Source organism: Lagopus leucura, unplaced genomic scaffold, assembly GCF_019238085.1.
Source record: "Lagopus leucura isolate 7727_CA_CO unplaced genomic scaffold, USGS_WTPT01 Super-Scaffold_702, whole genome shotgun sequence".
Taxonomy (NCBI): domain Eukaryota; kingdom Metazoa; phylum Chordata; class Aves; order Galliformes; family Phasianidae; genus Lagopus; species Lagopus leucura.
This window is the reverse complement of record NW_024962254.1, coordinates 2,057,318-2,078,388: the sequence shown is the minus strand read 5'-3', so window position 1 is coordinate 2,078,388 and position 21,071 is coordinate 2,057,318. Positions and strand designations below refer to the sequence as shown.

Below are 21,071 nucleotides of genomic sequence, written 5' to 3'. Positions count from 1 at the left end.
AAAATAAAATAAAATAAAATAAAATAAAATAAAATAAAATAAAATAAAATAAAATAAAATAAAATGTGGAAAATGTATTTCTACAGCTTCAAGTTAGGAACTCCACATTTCAAAGTATAGAAATAAATTAACAGGAGATGTAATGGCCTGACTTGTAAGGATGGGGCTATGAGTCTTATAACATTTCTGGTTTTGAAATTCAACACAGAAGAATGTCTTTATTCAAACATGACTTCAATGTATAGCTTTATACTTTATGTATGCACTGATTTTCCATTGGTTTTAAACAGTAAGTGTATGCTTGTATTCTTCCCTCAGCCCAGGCTGTAGTTACACATTTCATATTATGATGTTTATATAGAAACGAGATGAGTCTGGACTTGTGCAGGTTTGGGCAAGTTATTTAAAATGCACATTTTAACAGTGACAGGCAGGTTGTTCTTGAAATGTCTTTATTAAAATAAATGTGTTTTAAGGGGTGTTTATATTTCTGACTCTATCTGACTGATTTGGTAGAGGTTGATATAACAATAGCATTGCTATATAAAGCCTCTTTTCTTTTTTCTTTTGGAGATTCCTGGAGATATTTCAATAAAAAGAAACCATAGCCTAGGTATCTCAACAGTAATGGAGAGAAAAAAAAAAAAATTTCAGGACAAACTAGAAGTGTGGTGAGGCAACAGGGAAACACTCTGCTTTCACTTCAAGAACTAAATGTAACGAAGAGGCTGTGAATGGTAAAATGGAGCATTTGGCTATTTTGTCAGACAAACAGATATTCAGAGGGCATTGATGATACCATGGCATAACTCCATATCTCCAGTTTATGTATCAGTTTGTTTTGTCTCACTCCTGGAGGAAAAAGCCCTCACAAGTATCATGACTTGCCGAAGAGGAGGGATAAAACACAACTAGCACAAGTTGCAATTTTTCCCTTTAAAAAACCATCAACCTAACCTAGACTGTTTGACAGCTATGAAAACAAGCCAAGATTAAATTAAAACTCGGTATTGTGCTGGGGGTAACCATTCCCTGCCAGATGTATCATACGTACCCTGCTGTGCACATGGATATTTATAGATACATCTATACAACACACGCAGTCAAGGAAAAACAACATGTTCATAAGGAGATGTGCTAATATCTGTTTGTCCGTGGTAAAACATGCAGTGTTAATACATTGTATTATCAAACAAAAAGTGAAGGACATAAATGAAGAGTTGCTCCCATAATAGTTCCGTATTCCAGACATCAATCAGTACTACATGACTGTGCAATGAATGGACATCTATTCATCCTGGTTCCCAGTGGTTACTGTCTTGTCAGCAAATCACATCCACCAATACCTATATAGGGTACTCTGAGAACTGGGGGAGTCTGAGTTATCAGAACCACACTTCTCTGTGCTGCCAGGATGGAGATTTACATTTGAAATAGGAATTGGATTATAACCTTGCAGAAATGCACAGGGGTTATAAATGGATTTTATCAGTGTGCCTGGCCAGTTTTGAGTTCCTGCAGAAATGTTGCCACATAAGGATCTCCTCTGAGGCACTCAGATATCAATATGATTAGCCTGGTAGACAGACCTCTGTACTGGGGAAGCAAGGTCAAGGCTCTTGCAACAATAGGAGACATAAAGATTCAATAATAATATCTTATTATTCTATCAAATGATGTCTGCAGAACACTTTAACAGCATTATATGAAGGACAAAGGATGCAATGTATATATGTGAGAGGGTAAAGGCTGACATTTCTATAGTGCATTTAATTAGCAGAATTCCATGCAAGCTTGGCCTTTGGAAGAAAAATAATCTCTGGTTGCACACTGGGCATGTTGAGCTTCCATAATAAACATACAGAGAACTCCTGTAGGGCATCTACTGAATCAAGGCCATTGTTTTGCTGGTGCCATGTCCTCAAAGACCTCGAGGTTGAAAGATCTTCTATAGCAGTGAACTCTGTTTTGCTTACTGCAAGTAGGGAGTTGATGGAGACATGAAACAGGAGCAATCATTTGTCACTTTTATTAAAGATATTTCTCAAGCTTGTTGGAGCCTTTGGCACAACTGAATTGCAGTGAGAAGACAGCACGTATCTAGATAGGAGCATTTTCCCCAAGCAAGTGCAACCATCATTGAAGGGACGTAGTTTCTTGTGTCAAGGAGTGTCCAGATGAACAGTAATTAGCACATTTTTATTGGTTCTACTACAAAATTGATAATTTCTTCTTCTATCAGCTGTTACCATCCTCTTCCCTGAGAGACAGTAATTTGATGTCCCCAGGATGCCAGATTAACGGTCTGCAAAATAAAGTCATTTTTTGCCTTGTAAGGGTTCACTACTATTGTTACAAGAAAGAAACACAGACACTGATCAGAGATGAGCATCTGACCATGCCCTCTGTTCTCACATTGTATCCTCCTTGGTTTAGTCTCTCTTTAATCACATTTCAGTTACAGATCTTGCTCAGAACCTGAATTAAGGGACATTGAGAGACCTAGTGTGGAGAGGTGAGATCTAGTAATCTTACATTTATTCTGGATTTGCAAAGAAGACTTTGGTAGATTATAATATTCTATCTTGCCAGTTTATAATAGGATAGAAATGAGGCTGGCTGATATTCGTAAAGGCCTATGAGATAAATAGAACAACCTTCTCTGTCCCCTTTAGGACTTCATCCCCTTTAGGACTTATATTGTTTTATTATCTTTTTTGCTGTTGTTCCTTCATGATACAGTCTTTCCAAAAAATAAACATAGAATGTGAAGAGGTGATATACTCAGACCGTTGCAGCCTATACTATATAAATTGATTTCCATAACCCTGTCCTTTAGCTGAAAATATTAAAGTACACTACCTCTTTCATTAGACATGTATCATTTCTATAGTGCATGGCCGACATTTATCCATGGTAATTTATCAGAAGGATTTGGAAAAGACGTAGAGTGCCACAAAACTATTGGATAAAGCTGATGTTGTTTCTACAGGTGGAAGAAGGAAAAACATATTTGCTGATGTGCATAGTAATTCTTTTCCTCAGATATAAACCTGTCAGCATAGCTACATTATATGGACTGAAACACAGAGCACTGTTGCGAAGCAAAAATACATTTAAAAATTGAATATTTATAACAGAAAATTAACAAAACTGCCACTGCGGTAACTTTGGTAACTTGAAGTTTGAAGCCAATCTTTGAGAATACAAATTGTATAATGGGGGAATTCATATAATGTGTTTAAAAAATACTGTCATTTCTTTTTTAGCATTTTCAGAACAGTTGTTCCACTGAAGTTGTGTAAGTCTGGTGAAGTTGTGAAATCTCCACCCTAATAATTGGACAGGTCTTTAATCTAACTGGACCTGATAGGAGGTTTAACTACAGATCTCCCTCAGTCCCTGTCAAACCTGAATTATCTAGTGGTTCTCTGTACTATAAACAGGAGGATCAGAGGAAAAAAATGAGGAAAGGAGACCAACAAAGAAGAAAACATTAAGAAAAAACTATAAAGCCTATCTTCATCAACATCCAAAGGCTCTGTAGCTACAGATATCTTCCATTTATCTGTCTTTTTAGGGGGAAAGACAAGTGCATGTTCTCTGTCAGCTCTTGGAAACAGTGTAAGGGGAGAGTGGCTGACTTTGCTGACACATTGAAGCTTCAGCTAAATGTTAGGTGAAGTTTCCTTCCTCTGTGTCAACACTTCCATAGTGGGGATTTAGACTGCCTATCTGGACTGGATATCCTCAGGCAAAGAAGTGGGATGAGATTCCTGGCTGGAGGCATTTCCATCCTTGTAAGTTCCCTTCATACTTAATGCCATTGCAGTTGGCATACATGAATGGTATAGTGAACTGGTATCAGCTACTTCACAATATCCTAAGGATATGCTAAGGAGGTTAATCCTCTGGATCCTTGACTTGGCTAATTCATAACAGCAACATGGCATACACCATAACCAAATCTGAAGTGCCTGAGGAGTCAAGTTATTGCCAAAGTGGCTTCACTCCTCTTAGAAATTTCCTATCCAAAGGATACTGTGATTTGTTTCAACCTGGAGGCAAATTACCAGGCAAAAGTAAGCCATGCAGATGCCCAATGAGATGTACTAGATGGGATTCTCCTACCATCTACTCCCACCTTTCTCATCTCTTTTCAGTTTGATTCCTGTATCCTTCTTTGATTTTCCTACTTACGGCACGATGGGGAAAACAAATTTTTCTGCTAGTTTCCTTGTTTCTGTACCCCAGGAAGACAGACTGTATGTAGAAAATCATCATTGAGTTTGAGAAGGAAATTCCACCATTTCAATCCTGTCCTCAACTGCAACTGTGAATAGATCCATAATAGTGGTTGCAGGCTCTTTAATCTTCACAGCAGTAGAATTCTTATTTTGTCTTTGTTCTCAGGCTTTACTGAATTCAGATCTGGTATTTTGATTTTATCTTGGCCACTTCTCTGAAGAAAACTGTGCACTGTGTTGTCCTCCCTGCATCTAGCTCTGTGACATTTCTGGTGGCTCCAAATCTATTGTTTCCTTGATTCTCCTTGAAAACATTTATTCTGTACGCTCAAATCCATGCCTGCTGAACAACTCCCCATCAAATATATTTGAGTAAAATATCCACACACTTGGAAGAAAGGGTGTTTATGGCCAAGTGTTGTCTGAGCCACAGTCTTTGTCTATGTTAACTTTTGTTGCACTTTGGTGGCCTGCAGCTGATAGGAATAGTCTCGTGTCCTGCCATTAGAAATAGTTAAAAATTTCCATGTTGAGAAGTTTACTGTGGAGCATGCAAATTAGAAAATTTTTAGGCAGTTTTCTGAGCACTCTTTTTTCCCACCTGTGTTGCCAAGATAGCACAATCCTCATTGTATCTGCAGATATAGCAATTATGTATTTTAAGTTGGTCCTTCAAAGCATACTGAGCCCAGTATAAATGCCTTTACTCTTTGCATATAATAAGGATGCAAGACCTTTCCACTAGCCTCTTATCTGCCTACTGCAGACAGGGCAAGGGGGAAAAAGGCCGCCTGCCATGAGAAGGTGAGCTCTGAATTTGGATACATGATCTGCAGGACAAAAATAGTTAATACCTCTGAATGAACTCTTTCTAATATAGATAGCTTTTGAAAACAAAAATTAATGAAATCCAGTGTTCTTTTCATAAAGTAGTTGAAGGAACTCTTGCTTAATAGCACTTGTCAATCAGTCCCTTGCTATTGTTCTTCTTTTTCCTCTCCTCTTTTTTAAATTGGTATTCGTCTAGAAGGACAGACAAATCCCAGGTTGTTACCTGGGATAAGAAGGATATTGTGAAAATGTTCTCTTTCAATCCTTGAATTTCTCTGCCAATACAGATAAACAAATTGTGAAGTCTATATTAATAGGTGCAAGGAGCAAATGCATGATAAAAACTTTGAGAAGGATATGCAAAAACATCCTTGAGTATATTGTGAGGATGCTTTTGAAGTCATATATACCTAATTACTAATAAGTTGCAAGATTCTGCAAACTCCAGAACCTTCATGTGATTACTTTGCCTTTTTTCCACAATGAGTCAAACTGAAAATAACCAGATATTTACCTCCTGGATATTTTCTTTTTGTTCATTTGATGCTCTCTATCTCTTAAATAGTTACAGTTCTGTTAGCAATCTTGAAGGATTTGATAGAAATGTTACAGTTATACGTATATTACCTTTCAAAACATACTTAAAATATGTATAAATGTCTGTAGCAATCTTTCCTACTTTGTCATTCATTTTCATTTCACTGTATTGTGAAATAGTAAGCTGTTTTATTTTACATTTGTTGATACTCCTGTAGACAAGTATACTGTGCTCACGGTTTAATTATCTGGATTTCTTATACTGCATCATACCCAATTAATCTCCCATTATTATGTACCTTGCTGTAGTTGGTATTTAAAATCATCGGTACACAACTAAATTAGGAGTTCATAAAGAATCAGCTGAAATGAATCAAGCAGGCTGCTATAAGATGAAGTGAAAGCGTGAGTTTGTCCATCAGCAGCTGAGAGGTTTGCTGAGTATCTTCTCCAGCAGAATAATTATGGTGCACAAGAAAACAATTTTCTTACCATCCTCTGTAGTGGTGCCATTTGTGATGGCATTTTCTGTCAATACTCGTGTGAGACGGAGGGATTCATTTTACATTCAAACATTACAGCCTGCCAGGTTAATAAACCATATTTATAAAATAGTACCTCCCTGAATGCATTGTTTTGTTCTTTAGCTCAGGAGATTGAACACTGATATTGAACCGTTGTCTTTCTTCAGGAACTGTGTGGTGATATATGGTGCACTGTGTTTGTTGTGATATTGATGTACAGGGAGCCAGACTGAAGGATGGGGTTGGCACACATAATGTCTGCATGTTTTTATTGCAATGTAATGTTGCGTATCACAACGGGGCCAGATATTTTGTAGGTGGGTTCTTAGATCAGTTCTTTCGTGGAAGTGGAGTCAGTGGGGATGGACTCTTTTTGGTGACATGCAGCAAGAGAACATCGGCAAATGAGCACAAACTGGAAATTCTGTACTAACACGAGGAAGAACTTCCTTACTGTGAGAGTGACAAAACACTGGAACGTATTGCTCTGAGAGGTGGTGGAGTCTCCTTCTCTGGAGATATTTGAGACCTGTTTGGATGCCTATCTATGTGACCTGCTGTAGGGGAGGATGGACTTGAAGATCTCCAGAGGTCCCTTCCAACCCTGTGATTCTGTGATTCTGTGTGATTCTGTGTGATTCTGTGTGATTCTGTAATTCTTCCTGAAATGGAGATAATGAGCATGAAGTCTTCAGAAAATCTTTAGAAGGTCTTTAAAAGCACACACAAATACACACAGTCACAGAACAAATAAGCTTCCTGAAAGGAAGTTGTAGCAAGGTAGGGGGGCTGGTCTCTACTCCCAAGTTATCTAGAGATAGGGTGAGAGGTAATGGCGTGAAGTTGAACCAGGGGAGGTTCAGGTTGCATACTATGAAAAATTTCTTCTTTGGAATAACAATCAGGCTTTGGTCCAGGCTGCCTTCTGTCATAAAAGGAATGAGGTACAGCGTTACGACACTTCTACACATTTTTAATTGAACATTAGGTGTTGTATCAGTATAGCCATGCAAGTAACTACAGTTGTACTCAGTACATGGGTGAAGCGGAATTGGTTTCAAACTAGAAAAGGGGAGACTAAGGATATAAGAAAAGGCTTAATATGCTAAGAGTAGTGAAGCACTGGTGAGGTTGACCAGAGAGGTGGTGAATGCCCCATCCTTGGAGATATCCAAGGTCAGGCTAGAACGAAGTGTGATGGAACTGTAGGTGTCCCTGTTCATTGCAGGGGAGTTGGACCAGATGGTCTTTAGAGGTCCCTTCCAATTCAAAGGATTCAATAATTCTATGAAACATATCTGGTTTTGGATTGTAAAAGCCCAGAACAATGGTTATGTATGATTTGGGAAAACAGTGATGGGAATACACAGCACTGTCATCACAAAAAGAACTTCAATTCCACATCCTCTGCATAACAATTTAAAATCACTGCTTTCTAACTGTTCTACAAAGGAAAAAAAAAAGGGGGGGAAAAAGGAGCCCCAGTGAGACTGAGTTGCCTTTAGCAAGGCAAAATGTCTTTCATTGTGGAAATACGTAGAACTACATCCATTTTCCATTGTTGTTAAGAAGAGAACTACCTTAAGTGTATCTTCAGGACAAAGTGGGGTTGAATTGCTTGCAAACTGTCACAAATCTGAATCTGAATTAGTATTTAATTGCATCAAGGCTCTGGCTGGCATGGCCTATCAGCAGGTTTATTTTTCTTTCATCAAGCTTCATATGTTAATATTGCTGACAGGCAGGGAGTGAAGTGAAAAGTACCAGATACCCAGAACTGTTGCCCACAAGAAACCAAAGGAGGGTGACCAGAGAGCTGAAGCTATATTAAAAAAAAAAGAGAAAAAATACATTTGAGAAAGGAAGAATAAGGGTCAGGAGGAATGGCACAGAAAAGAAGGGCAGGAAGGAAGGCAGTGAACAAGCAAATAGAAGGAACAGTGCAAGAAGAACAGGATTGGCACCAAAACGTACCCCAGGTTCTGTGAGTGCCTGATTGTGAGGGCCAAAGCAAAGAGCAGCTACATTTCTCCCCACATTCTGCGGCTGCTATTTAATTAATAAACACACAGATTATGCCAAAGTAAAGCATTGGATCACTGACTTTCACCTTCTGTGTAACAGGATCTCATTGGTTAAACCTGTGTTAAGCCCAGGAGCTCACATGGTTGACCTTTTCTCCCAGCCATTGACTCTAATCACTGCTCTTTGCTGCCAACACTTGCTCCTTTGGCTGCCCATGGCCTTTCCTTTATGAAGATATGGAACCATTTACAGCAGCATTAGCAACAGAAAGTGATCCCTGAAGAAATATCATGAATTCTGCGGGTGTTCAGTCTGATGGCTGACTTGAAGACACATACGCACCAATGCTTTGCTTGTTTCTATTGTTCAGTTTCATTTTCAATGAAGAGCAGTTTTGTTGGCCTTCTCTACTTCTCTGTTTTTCATGTGTATTAAATGTGTAACACGCAAGCACAAGAAGAGAATACTGACAAATCAGGTACTGCTCCATAATATCATACAGTCAGTGTGCACTGATTTCATCATTCAGATCACACCTTCATTCTATACTGACAAATTAATTCTTCCCCCCAGTAAATAGGCAAGTTTTAAAGATGCCACTCCCTACTGATGCTTTTAACGCCAGCATTTAAAGATATTAGCCTCTTGTCTCTTGCACTCTGCCTGCACTTTTCTAAATTTCATTCCTCTGTCAAATTGTGGGAAGTTCTCTTATACGGGGCTAAACGAATCTGTGATGTTTCAACTCCTGAATCTTCCTGTGCCTTCAGTTCACAAAGGATGAGGCTCTGCACAAGAATGAGTTAAATTCCTTTGCCAATAGTTAACAGTTATTCAAACCCTTAGGTTCCCCTAAATCTCAAGGTCAGCTCAAAGGTGGAGTTTCCTCTCATTTCTTCTTAAAACCACAGGAGACATCGGTTTTTGTATAATTTCCCTCAAAGGTGAACTGGTCTGGACATTCATGAAAATTGAGGTGATTTTGTTGTCTGACTTTAAGAGCTGTTTGATGGGACAGAATAAAACCCTGTAATTGCACAGCCTTGACTCAAGATCTACGCCTTAACTTCATAGATTGATTTCATTTCTCATTTCTGTGGAAAAGCTTACATGCAACCAGATTTGCCCTAAAGGTTAGGTAGATCATCTATGCATATAATCTCATCTGAAGTCCATCTGAGATTTCTTAAAAGTTGCTTTAGATTTTTATTTTTTTTCCCCTTTGGTGCTGTCTCGAAAGATCAATCCCAGAGCCTGGTCATTAAAGAATTTCACATCATTGCCTTTGCTTGGTTAGGAAACGTGGCATATCTCTGCAAGAGCACTCTACTTTTCCTGCATCTGCAGAACCCCTAGTTACAAAATGAGCACCAAGAAATTTGTTGGATGGATGGCAGAGAAGGAATTAAGCTTTAAAAAGGCAAGTAAAATTAAGCATAGAGCTTGTGTTTTTAGTTCACTTATAATTACATATTATTTTGCCTTTACTGCTGTTAATTAAAATTGTTTAATTGATTTATCAGTTCAGTAACATTCTTGGTGACAAAACATTTGAGAGAGGATTCATCATAAAGAATGCCTTTAAGGGAACTTGCAGGTTTTTGTCACATTATAGCTACTGAATACCAACCTGCACCTACTTCTACAAAAGTAAGCTTCATTTTTAGAGAAGCTATGTATTGAGAAATAACCTAAGATTAATCACTGCATCTATCCCAACTACAGTAAGTCACAAGCAATATATTAAGTAAAAAAACCTGTGTAAAAAAAAAATAAAAATACAACTCCGAGACACCCAGACAATTAGACCAGCAACCTAATCTAACAGTTTCATAATTTCAAAGATCGTTGAGGTCAGAGAAACCATTAGCTCTTCCACCTTGACCTCCTCTTTAATGAGGGTGATGGAATTTCATTCATTCCCTGTTGGAGCCTAGAAACTCCTGTGCAGACAACTCTTATCTTCCAGAGACGCTCTGAGCACATTCAGAGATAGAGATCCCCTCGTGCCTATCACAAGTGTGCTTAAGTGGTTAAGTGCATTCACTGTTAAGCATCTGTACCTTTTTTCTGCTGTGAGCTTGTGGAGCTTCACCTTTGAATCCTTGGTTCAATGCTAAATAAAGTGTGCCCCAGTGTCTGCTCTTTATGGATTTCTTTGCACACCTAGATAAGTTTTTTGCTGTCTTTCCTCATGCTTTTACTTTCCTTTTCATTTCTTTTATGTGGGATGGGGGAAGTTAGTTGGTCACTGCTCATCTTGATTTCAGTCTACTAATTTTCTAACACAACAGTGTTCAGTAAATTCTGAAGACTATTTCTTAGCATTTTTCTTTTTTTTCAACACAAGAAAATCATTCTCATTTCTCTCAGCGCTGCTCTCTTCTTTACTAACAGCTGCTATTTAATGTTGAAGTCCTGGACAATATCTCTGTAAAGTTAAAACAAGACCCTTCATTGTGACACAGTCAAAAACAAAAGTCTGTCATTTAAAAAAAATTTATGGGTCACCTGCCTGGCTCCTATAACTACTGATAACAAGCAGATGGAAAGGAGCTTGCTTTAGCCAACTTTTACCTTCGGCCCAAATGTTTTCCATTATTGTCTTGCTACTGATCCTATGTGAAAAGAATTCTTTTCTGGTATTTCTGTGTTAGAACCACAAGAGCCATGATTTAATAGATGTGCTTATAGCACATTATATGTTACAGGCGTCTTTTCAGAGATTTCAAAGCCACATCTTGACAGTTTCATTTTTTTAAGAGATGCCTTTAATAACCGTTTCTTGCTGACTTAAGAAATGAAGGGGGAAAGTGTAACTTCAAAGTGTTGGCAAAATAATATGAATTATCCAAGTGTACTTGTAAAGTTGTTTCCAGTTACAGTAGTAGTAACTCGAGGCTGATAGCTGATTTCCCCTCACCCAGCTGTTTCCAATTTAAGCCGGTATCTTTTGGAGTTGTTCCACACAATGTTGCTGTACAAAAAAAAAAAAAAAACAACAAACAGTTTATTTGTCTGCATTTTCTAAAAGGAAAAAAAAAAAAAAAAAAAAGATTACACAAAACAAGAAACAACACATAGAAGTTACTAATTAGATTAGTAAGTACACATGATACTTCCAGTTCTTTTATCTAATGAGCTGAAAGACATAATTAACACAACTGAACTTAAAGAGATTTATAATAATTTGAATCACAACATGAAGACTTGTGTGTCTTGCCATGCAGGGCTGAAAATTTACCAGTAACTTTCATATATGAGCTATTGTGGAGATGATTTTTTGGTTATCTAAGCAATAACATAGCAAAATAAGAGAAAGTAATAAAAGAAATTAATATTTAAATAGTTAATCATACATTATTAATAACATTAGAAGTAGCATTAATTAAAGCCTTTATATACCTTTTCCCATCCTCCCCCTATGTTGCTGCCAGACTAATCATGTAGCCTTACTATACCAGTGACCTTTGACCAGATGTGTAATTGCTATTAATTATCAGACTTACAGCTGGCACCGGGCTCTCTAGACTCTTCCCTTCAGTACTGTTTCCAGACTTGCAAAATTCTGAGCTGTTGCAGACCAACCCATGGACTGGTTTTAGACTGCTGGGCTTTTTTTCCCCTGATTTTCCCCCTTGGGTATTGTTTTTTTCCCCCCTCATTATATATTTTCCCACTGTTGATCACCTTATGCTGTTTCTTGTATTCCAACATAAAGAATAGATTTATAACACTGGGAAGGAAAGGTTTCTAACACTAAGGACACTGAGCACCATACACAGATAATCTTCAATGCCTGATGAGTTTCCATCACTATGAGAGCAAGTTAAACAAACATCTGTCAGACATGACCTCCCCATAGATAAGCCTGCCTTGGGGCAAGGGGATGGATTAGATGACCTTTGGAGATCTTTTCTGGCCATAAGTTTCTAGGATCCAGAGGGGAATAAAGGAGGCTGAGCTCACTGCAATGCATGCCTATGACCTGGTCTTTCCTGTGCATGTGCACTGCTATAGAAGCCCACAGACCATCTCAGCACTACCTGAAACAGAGCACAGAGTTAACTTCTATATCTGGGTCCTGGAAGTAAACTTCTGATCTTATTCAGCAGGTATGTTTTTCCTTTTGGTCATCAGCAATTAAATTAAATTGACAAATTAAATGACATTTGTATGTACCCCCGTCTTTACAGACTGCAAGAAGTTACAGCCCTGATAAATAATGAAAATCAAGTCTTCCCAGATTCCCTGTTACAAGGTGACATTTCCATTATTTTCCCCTTTTGTAGCTCTCAATCTCTGCCCTACAAGAAGGCCTAATACAGATAGCAAAGAAAAGCCAAAGCTCATCTCTCCATTCGTGGGATCTCACCAGAGAGAGGCAGGTGTTGCATTATGCAGAGGGAGCATGTTCCTCAGTAATATTATCCTGGGAATTATCTTAGAGAGATTGACCTGTGAATAATAGCCAAGCCTCAGGGTTAGCCCAGCAGTAATTATCCGCCAGACATTTTCACTAGCCGTATCCTTTCAGGTCAAGAGGCAAACATGAGGACTCACATCCGTGCTTCACGGCAAATTATCATTCAATTACAGTGACTTTTGTACCCCATCAAATGTAAATTGAATTGTCCTTCCTTTTATAATACTTATTTGTATGAGAAATTCCAGGGAACTTTAAATGCAAGATACATAAGTAATCTAGTGTGGTCTAGAAACTGTCTCAGGGACTGCAATAAAATACTATGTAAGTTTTCCATCCAGATAGTTTCTGTAGGCTCTTTCTTTGTTGGAATCTAAGTTATTTGGAGTCAACTGTTCTCCAGCAGTCTTCAATTCATGAGAGAGGAGCTGTGGCCCAGAATGCCACTTGCACATCTGCAGTAACTCATAGTATCTTTATGTTTATCCTTGGCTTATGCCAAGTTTTGAGCAGAATTTGCAAAGTTATTGGATATAAGGAAAAATCTCTTCTCAGAAAGAGTTGTAATGCAGTGGCACAGGCTGCCCAAGGAGGTGGTGGAGTCACCATCCCTGTTCAAGATGTTCAAGAAACATGGAAGTGGAACACTGAGGGATATGGTCAGTAGGCATGGCGAGGATGGGTTGGGTTTGGAGCAGATGACCTTTGTGGCCTCTTCCAACCATAATGATTCTATAATTCTGTGATTCTAAGATTAAACCCTATTTGTGAGTTAGCTATTGGAGTCAGAACACTGACATGGTGGAGTGCCATAGTTCAGTAAGCTGGAAGCGTGTATGTATATCTCAGGGTCAAAGGGCTTAGCACAGAGCAGCAACTTTTTGCTATGAAAGAAAACATTTTGAGTCTTACCATTATGATACAGACAATGAAGAAGTACACCTGGCAAACAGCTTTGGAGTAGTACATCGTTGTGAAAATATATTGAAATGAACCCTTAAAAGGGACATAATCCACTTCAAACCATTATTTGTAGGTATCTTTCTTAACCTGATTTATTGCAGAAATGCCTTAAACCGTGGAGAGAGAAGTCATTTGAAAATGCACTTGACTTGCTGTTAGTTATTGATCTTCTGTGTTTGATTTTGATTTTGCATGTAGCTTAGCCTGCATGGGGAAAAATCAATAAAATCTGTTTTAGTTTTGTTTATAGTCTGTTTCTCCCTCTGGCTGCCCAAATAGCGGTGGTTAGATTTCTGGGTCTATTCTGGGACGTGAATGCCTGAAAAACAGGAGGTTTTAATTTGCCTTTTTTTCTTCATCCTGGATTTTATAGAGGTTTTGTTTGAGATAGTGTGAAGGAGATTTCTTAAAGAAATGCAAGTTTTGTTTGGAAAAAAAGATGACAACATATATGGAAAGAAGCAGTCTGGATTAGGTGCATCTGATCAACTGTAAATATTCACAGCTGAGGCAATCACCACAGGCTGCTTTTTTAGCAGTGGAGAGAAACAATGTAGGTTGCAATCTTTTCATTTTAAAAGAGATGTCTAAAATAAAGACATGTGGCTGGCAACGTCTACTTCATTTTGGGGATTAGAAAAAGAGTCCAGTATGACATGTTTGGATAGGTTCTGGAGAAGATTTGAATTATAAGATTTCTTTTCCTGTCAGCATGGGATCTCTCTCCTTCATTTGTGTTGCAACTGCCAGCTCCATTCCTTGGGTAAGGAATCAAGGCTGTGGATTAGTTTTTAAATACCAGGCTACAAAGTCACTACAAAGTCACCATCCCATTCCTTTGGGTAGTTGGGTAGCATTAATTCCATCTTGCAAAGGTGCAAAGGAAAGAGAACATCCCCTTCTACACAGCCTTTAAACTTGTTATAAGGTCACTCAACAGGGAGGAGGCTAACTCCTGTGTTGTCAGAAACTCCTTCTCACCTCTGCTTGCAGAAGTGTGTTTTGAACCTATATCTGTTTCTTTTGAGGAAGTTCAGTTTACTCCATTATTACATAAAAGGGCAATGTACCATCATTAATGTTTTGGAAGTACAGGGAGCTCCTGAAAGGCTGTAGATACTCGGTTTGAGGAGGGCCGAATGAATCTCAGGTTTAGATGAACTGAAGATTTTCAGATCCTAAGGCAAGACTGCAGGCAGAACTTAAGTGACATTCCCTTTTTAGTGTCATCCTCTGTTGCCTTTCCAGAATCAACTGGAATTCTGTTAATTCTGTGCATAAACACAAAAGGTAACAAAGAAATAGTACCTCCACATTTTTAGTGGACTTTTAGACAAAAAGCAGAGGTCCTTGCTGCAATGTGAAATTCATGGGAGATTGCAACAGAGTAAGGGTTGAAAATCATTGGTGCAGTGGAAATGTAAGGCTGTTCTCATACAGAAGGTATTCTCTTGCCAAAAGGTACATAGGACAAATTTGTACTAGTCTGTCTGAGATTTAATGTCTTGCTGCTGTTTTGATTATATGTCCAGATAATATGGAAAAATGGCCATATAGATGGAGCTGGGTCAAATATTTCAGTGGTTTGTTTACTGTATAATGTGATGTGATGTACGTATATGTTATCAGTTCTCCATCCCAGAAAAACAAAACTAAAAATAAGAACACTGACATGAAAGATTTCAATAGCTTGGTAGAAGCTGTTAGCTTAAACCTATTGGCCTAAAGAAATAAAAAACATGTAAAAGAATGGAAAACTACCTCCACAAAGAAAAACTTGATGTGTTGGTCCAAGCTAAATGTTTCTGTTGATCCCACTTTTTTTTTTTTTTTTTTTTTTCCAATTACACAGCTGCCTTTTTAGTGAAAAGAAAAACAATGAGAAAGATCGTTTAGGTCAGCCTATGATACAGTTGCTCCTTTCTTTTTGTGAATCAAGATGTTTAATGGAGCCGAAGTCTTCAAAGCTCCTTTAGTAGTATAAATGAATGAATGTACATGAGTTAGCTTCAAGCAGTAATAAGAGTGCTTAGTATTCCTTTTAATTTTTTCAGTGAGGCTAATTCTCACTTTATTTTAAACTTGAGCCAAAGTATACCCCTAAGTATGAACTTACACTTGTTGAAGTCACTGCTTGAATCAGGTCCTCTGTACAGGAATGCTACACTGAAAATACATAGGGGAAACAGGGAAATGGAAAGATAATGAAAGCAATGAAGAATCATAGAAGCACAGAATCAGAGATCAGCTTGGGTTGGAAGGGACTTTAAAGATCACTCAGCTCCAAGCCCCTGCCATGTGTTGGTTGCCCCCCACCAGGGCTCCATCCAACCTGGCTTTGGGTACCTGCAGGGATGGGGCACCCACAGTTCTCTGGCCAACAGTGTCAGTGCTAGGAAAATAACAAAGCAGAAATCAGTAAAGCGTCCACTATGAAATAAATGTTGATTATCAAATTCAACTAAGTGGTGTAAGACTGTATCTTATTATACACAGATATAGAGATGCCATATGGATCTGGAGATCCCTTGCCACTGGAGAGTTGAAGTAGCAACAATAATAATTTCCTCTTGGAATCTTGTATGCTATCAAACCATAAATTTTTTCTCCTAATAATAATATTTAAAAATGTGGCCATCAGACACATATCTTGGCTAGATTTATTTGAAACAAGATGATTTAGTCACATTCTCAGTGGAGGGATATGCAGTAGAATTTCTGAATTAACATTTATTATTATGATTTTTAAAGAGAATGTTTAAAAGTTTTGGCTTTCAAAGGAAAAGTGAGTAGAACTATTTATAATATTTAACCTTCAGGTAACTTCATCATTTCTTTGAGTCTCTATGTCTTAATCAGTAAACAAAATCAATTCTGATTCTTTCAGTCAGGAAAAAGTAATGAAAAGGTTAAAACTTACACAATTCTATGAAAGATAGGAAGGCGGGAAGAAAAAAAGCCACCGTGCAAGCTTCACTGCTAAAAAAAAATTGAATTTTTTTTGTACTTCTTTGCCTATGTTATCAGGCCAGGCTTACAGTAATCCTCCCAGAAGGTAGATGCTCTACAGGTATTTAATGTATTCATAGAAGCTGTGCAGAGTATTGGCAGAATTCAAAGCCTGGAGTGAGGAGTTCCCAAACGAGTGTTGCTGAGCCAGGGCCCCTGTTGACTTACAAATCCAGTGTGCAGAAATATGTGCAAAGCAGCATCTGTGCTAGGCAACTGTGCTGTGTATATCAACACATGTCAGAAACAGACCTCTCATTAGTTCCCACCTCAGGCTGTGCTGGATACACATGGAAATGCATGTCCAAAAGTTGGACATGACTCACAAGGAAACAGGTGAACAACCCTGACATTACTGCTGCCAAGCCTGGCAGGAATTTTATTCCACATGACGTTTCCTATAGTCAGACTTAAAACTCTTTTTGCCCTCTGCAGTATTGCTCATGCAATTCTTCCACCCTGCCGTGCCATTACAGCCAACCTTCCAGCCAGAGTTTGCCTAAATTTGTTGACTAATGGGATTGATTTTTCATTTTTTTCTTCTCTCAGGCTTTCTGTCTTTTGGCTTTTGCTATGCATAGAAGTGATGGGACCCTTCATCCAGAAGGCACGACTCTAGGCTGAGAGTCAGGAGATGGAAAATTGCTTTGCTTGATCACAACACAGATCCTTCCAACACTGTGACCTGTCTGACACTCACCATACCCTGATTACTCAAATAATCTAGGAACGTAAATAATTTATTTTACTCTGATGTCTAAATTACATAATTTGTAAGCAAGGAAGCTGAATACTTATTCTCTGAAAGAGTGGTGAGACATTGGCACAGGCTGTCCAGGGAGGTGGTGGAGTTCACAATCCCTGGAGGTGTTCCAGAACCATGGAGATGTGGTACTGAGGGACATGGTCAGTGAGCATGGTGAGGATGGACTGGGGTTGGGCTTGGTGACCTTAGAGGTTCTGAATCTGAATAATTCTGTGATTCTATTCTATACCTCTTCCATATACTTAATGACTAACTACCCTGAGAAGATGCGAGGTTTTCCAGCTAGAAGTTTGTTGAGATAACTGTGCTGAGTCTTGTAACTCTGATAGGAGTAAACAGTTCTTCTTCCATTGATACCAAGTGTGGTGAAGCTGATACAAACCAGCTGGACCTGGTCTTCCAGTTTATTTAACAGTAAGCTATCTAAAAATATTGATTTGCACTGTCTGTGCTTCTGCTCTCTGCCTCTGACCTGTGGCCTCTTCTTGTGTAAACATGCATTCTTTGGCTGGTGAGAGACATAATGATGGTCTCTGGTCCATAAGCTGAAATCAAGTTTGTTTAAAAAGCCTCTCCAAGGACACTTCACCCACTGAAAGTCAATGATGATGGTCCTTATAAATGTGATGTTAATAACAACATTGTGAGCTGCCTGGCCATCTAGTAGTGCTGAGCGAAAAATACACAGGCTCAAACATCATGTAGATCATTTAAAAACATTAGCATGTATACACAAAAAGATTTTACAGTACAGAATCATAGAATTGTTTGTTTTGAAGGGAACCTTTCAAGGTCATCTGGTCCAACTCCCCTGGAATGATGAGGACACCTCAGTGCCACATAACTTTTACTATAAAAAACAATGCTCCTATATCTGAATCTCCCCTCTTTTAGTTTGGAGCCATTTCCCCATGTCAAATCACAACAGATTCTGCTCACAAGTCTGTCCCCTTCTTTCTTACAGCCCCCCTTATTTATGCCTGGGGTTATGGCTATTTAGGAGTATTTAGGAAATGTTTGTTTATCTGCTGAAGGGATTAATTTAGATCTTGAGTGTAGTGTTCCCAGCTCTAGAGAGGAAGGATTCCTGCACTCATCTGGGGCCTTCCTACAAAAAAAAAAAAAGCCAGACAGGCCTAAAAGTGCAATATGGAATTATGGAATGAGTGAAGACTGGCCCAGTTTTCTTCTCCCATGAAGCCTGCCTATGCTTTGGCTGATATCTCTGTAAAAGGGAGATGTCCAGCTTGTTTGCTTTTCATGCCAGGCTGTGCACAAATTTCAGTGGCTGCAGATCCAATCAATCAGTCTCTCAGATTTTATTAACAAATGACTTCATACCAACATCCTCCTGCTGGAGGTGGTTAAATTCTTTACTATGAGAGTGGCGAGGTGCTGGAACAGGCTGCCCAGAGAGGTTGTATATGCCCCATCCCTAGAGATGTTCAAGGCCAGATTGGATGGGGCTCTGGGCAGCCTGATCTAGTATTAAATGGAGAGATTGGTGGCCCTGCAAGTGGCAGGGAGTTTGGAGATTCATGGTCCTTGAGGTCCCCTCCAATCCTGGCCATTCTGTGATTCTGTGATGTTAACCACAGGTACCAAGTCCCATTCTATCTGGGTTATCAGAATCAGTACTTTGTTTCTTGAATGGGGGAACCATATGATTAATTTGGATGCAGAAAGGCTAACATACAGTGGAGAAGTCACTGCACAAACCCAGGCATTTAAAGAGAAACATCTTAAGGCAGATCAAATCAGTTGTCATAGAATCGTTAAGGCTGAAAAAGACCTCTAAGAAGCCAGGCGGCACTAGCTCAGGTATCTAATGCGGGATGATCAGCACCCTACTCAAAACAAACAAACACAAACTAATATAATTATGTATTGTATTCATAGCTCTTTCTAAACACGAGTGATAGAAGATTAATGCTTAAAGCCTTCATACTTTTCTAAAAAAATCAGCTGGACTAAAAGTGAAAGTAACCCTAAAATTCCTGGAGGTGTAGCAAGTTTAAGGGGAATGGCCAGATTCATATTCTTGGGTTTAAACCTCATATTAGGAAATAAATGCCCTTTTGCAGCTCTGAATGGACAAGCATGTAGATTCATACGCAAGTTTTAAGTTGACCAGTGAAATGCAGAGCTAGCATCTTCATAGCCCGCAACAGAGACACTGAGATCCTTGTCACTTATTAAAGTTTTATTTTGTTCCCCCACGAACAAGACAATTAATTATTTAGAATACCAGTCAATCAGGGGTTAGATGTACTAATCAAAAACATTCCAGCTGCTAAGTATTGCTCACTTAAGACATTGATCAGCTGTAGGATGCTCTGTAGACCATTTATATGAGTATTTTCTGACAATGTGCTTCAAACCCCCTTGAGGTCAAATCTTTGACACCGTCTGCTGGACCATGTGGAGGGTTGAATGCCAGACTGTCTGACAGACTGTAATTATTTTCTGTCCTGATGCCCTTTCTGCAGTCATTAGGGGATCAAATTTCTGAGAAAGCCAGAAAAGTTCCTTGTATTGCAAGAAGCTAATGGGCTGAAAATGAGTCCCCTTTGTTATGTTGATGATTTGCCACTGGATGCTGTTTGAAGCCCAGAATTGATTATTTAGGGCTAATTCTATTCCTATTCGTGGTCTTTCTTCTTTCTTGCTTTCTTGTGTTTTCCTCCATGTTGAAAGATGTGTGGATGGTGTTCAAATGCAACTGGTTCTGTGGTGTCATCTTCAGGTGCTCTTATAAGGGTAGATGTCAATGGAGAGTCCCCCGAAAGTGCTGATGATGGGCTCTCCAGCTATCTGCTGAACGAGCATGAAGAAACTTAGATTTTCTGTCTTTCAGGACAATGCCCGACTGTTCATAGAAATAGCTAAGAGAAATTAAGACGACATTTCCCAATAAATAATTTAAGAATGAGACACATTGTTTGCAGTCCTAACATGGCTGCAAATTTAGGCTATTGCCTAGCAAGTTACTATACAAATTCCCCTTACGCTGACCCCTGTGGTAATTGGAACTTCAATTATTCATTTTCAATTACAAGCATGGCATGATGATCACAAATGTCATTAAGTATTAAATTACATCTAATGATAGATAGATGGAAGGATAGGTAGATGATTCTTCAGATATTTCCTTTATTTAATGCCAGTAAATCATGCGCATGTTCTTTATGGAAGAACTTTTATAAAATACCAAGAAGATATTAAAACGTCTTTTTATTTGCAGCGGAAAAAAAAAAACCTTTAATGCACATTATCTGAGAGCAGCATACATTTTCACCATCTGCATCATTAAGGCAAGTGGTGCCCAGTGTGTGTGTACACAAAGGCAGTTACTTCAGTGTGCAGAGAGTGGCAAGTCAAAGGGAGGCCATTTGATTCCTGCCCTATTAGAGATGACATCCCAGTGCTTGTAATTGGGATCTTTCCTTAACAGCTTGCTCGGTGTCTTCCCATTGTGCAATACTGTATGCAATGAGCTCAACCACACACCGTATATTAGCAACCTGGAAGTCAAAGTGGGGAAATTAGCAGTGGGACGTGATGCCAAAAGTATATTTGATTTATGTTAGATGACTTGCATTCACCTTTTAGTTCTCTGGTGTGGTATGTAGCTGTCCTCAGAAAGAAAATCTGCTCAGAAACATGGAATCATGTCAGAGAATGGCTTAGGTCGGAAGGGCACTTAAGCATCAACCAGTTCCCACCCCCTGCCATGGGCTGGT

The 21,071-nt window shown here is 38.8% G+C and overlaps 1 protein-coding gene across 1 annotated transcript in view; it reads left to right on the top strand.

Moving 5' to 3' along the window:
* Positions 1–21,071, top strand: part of TENM4 (teneurin transmembrane protein 4) — a 593,945-nt gene that overhangs the window by 94,518 nt on the left and 478,356 nt on the right. The gene's annotated exons all lie outside the window — the stretch shown is intronic.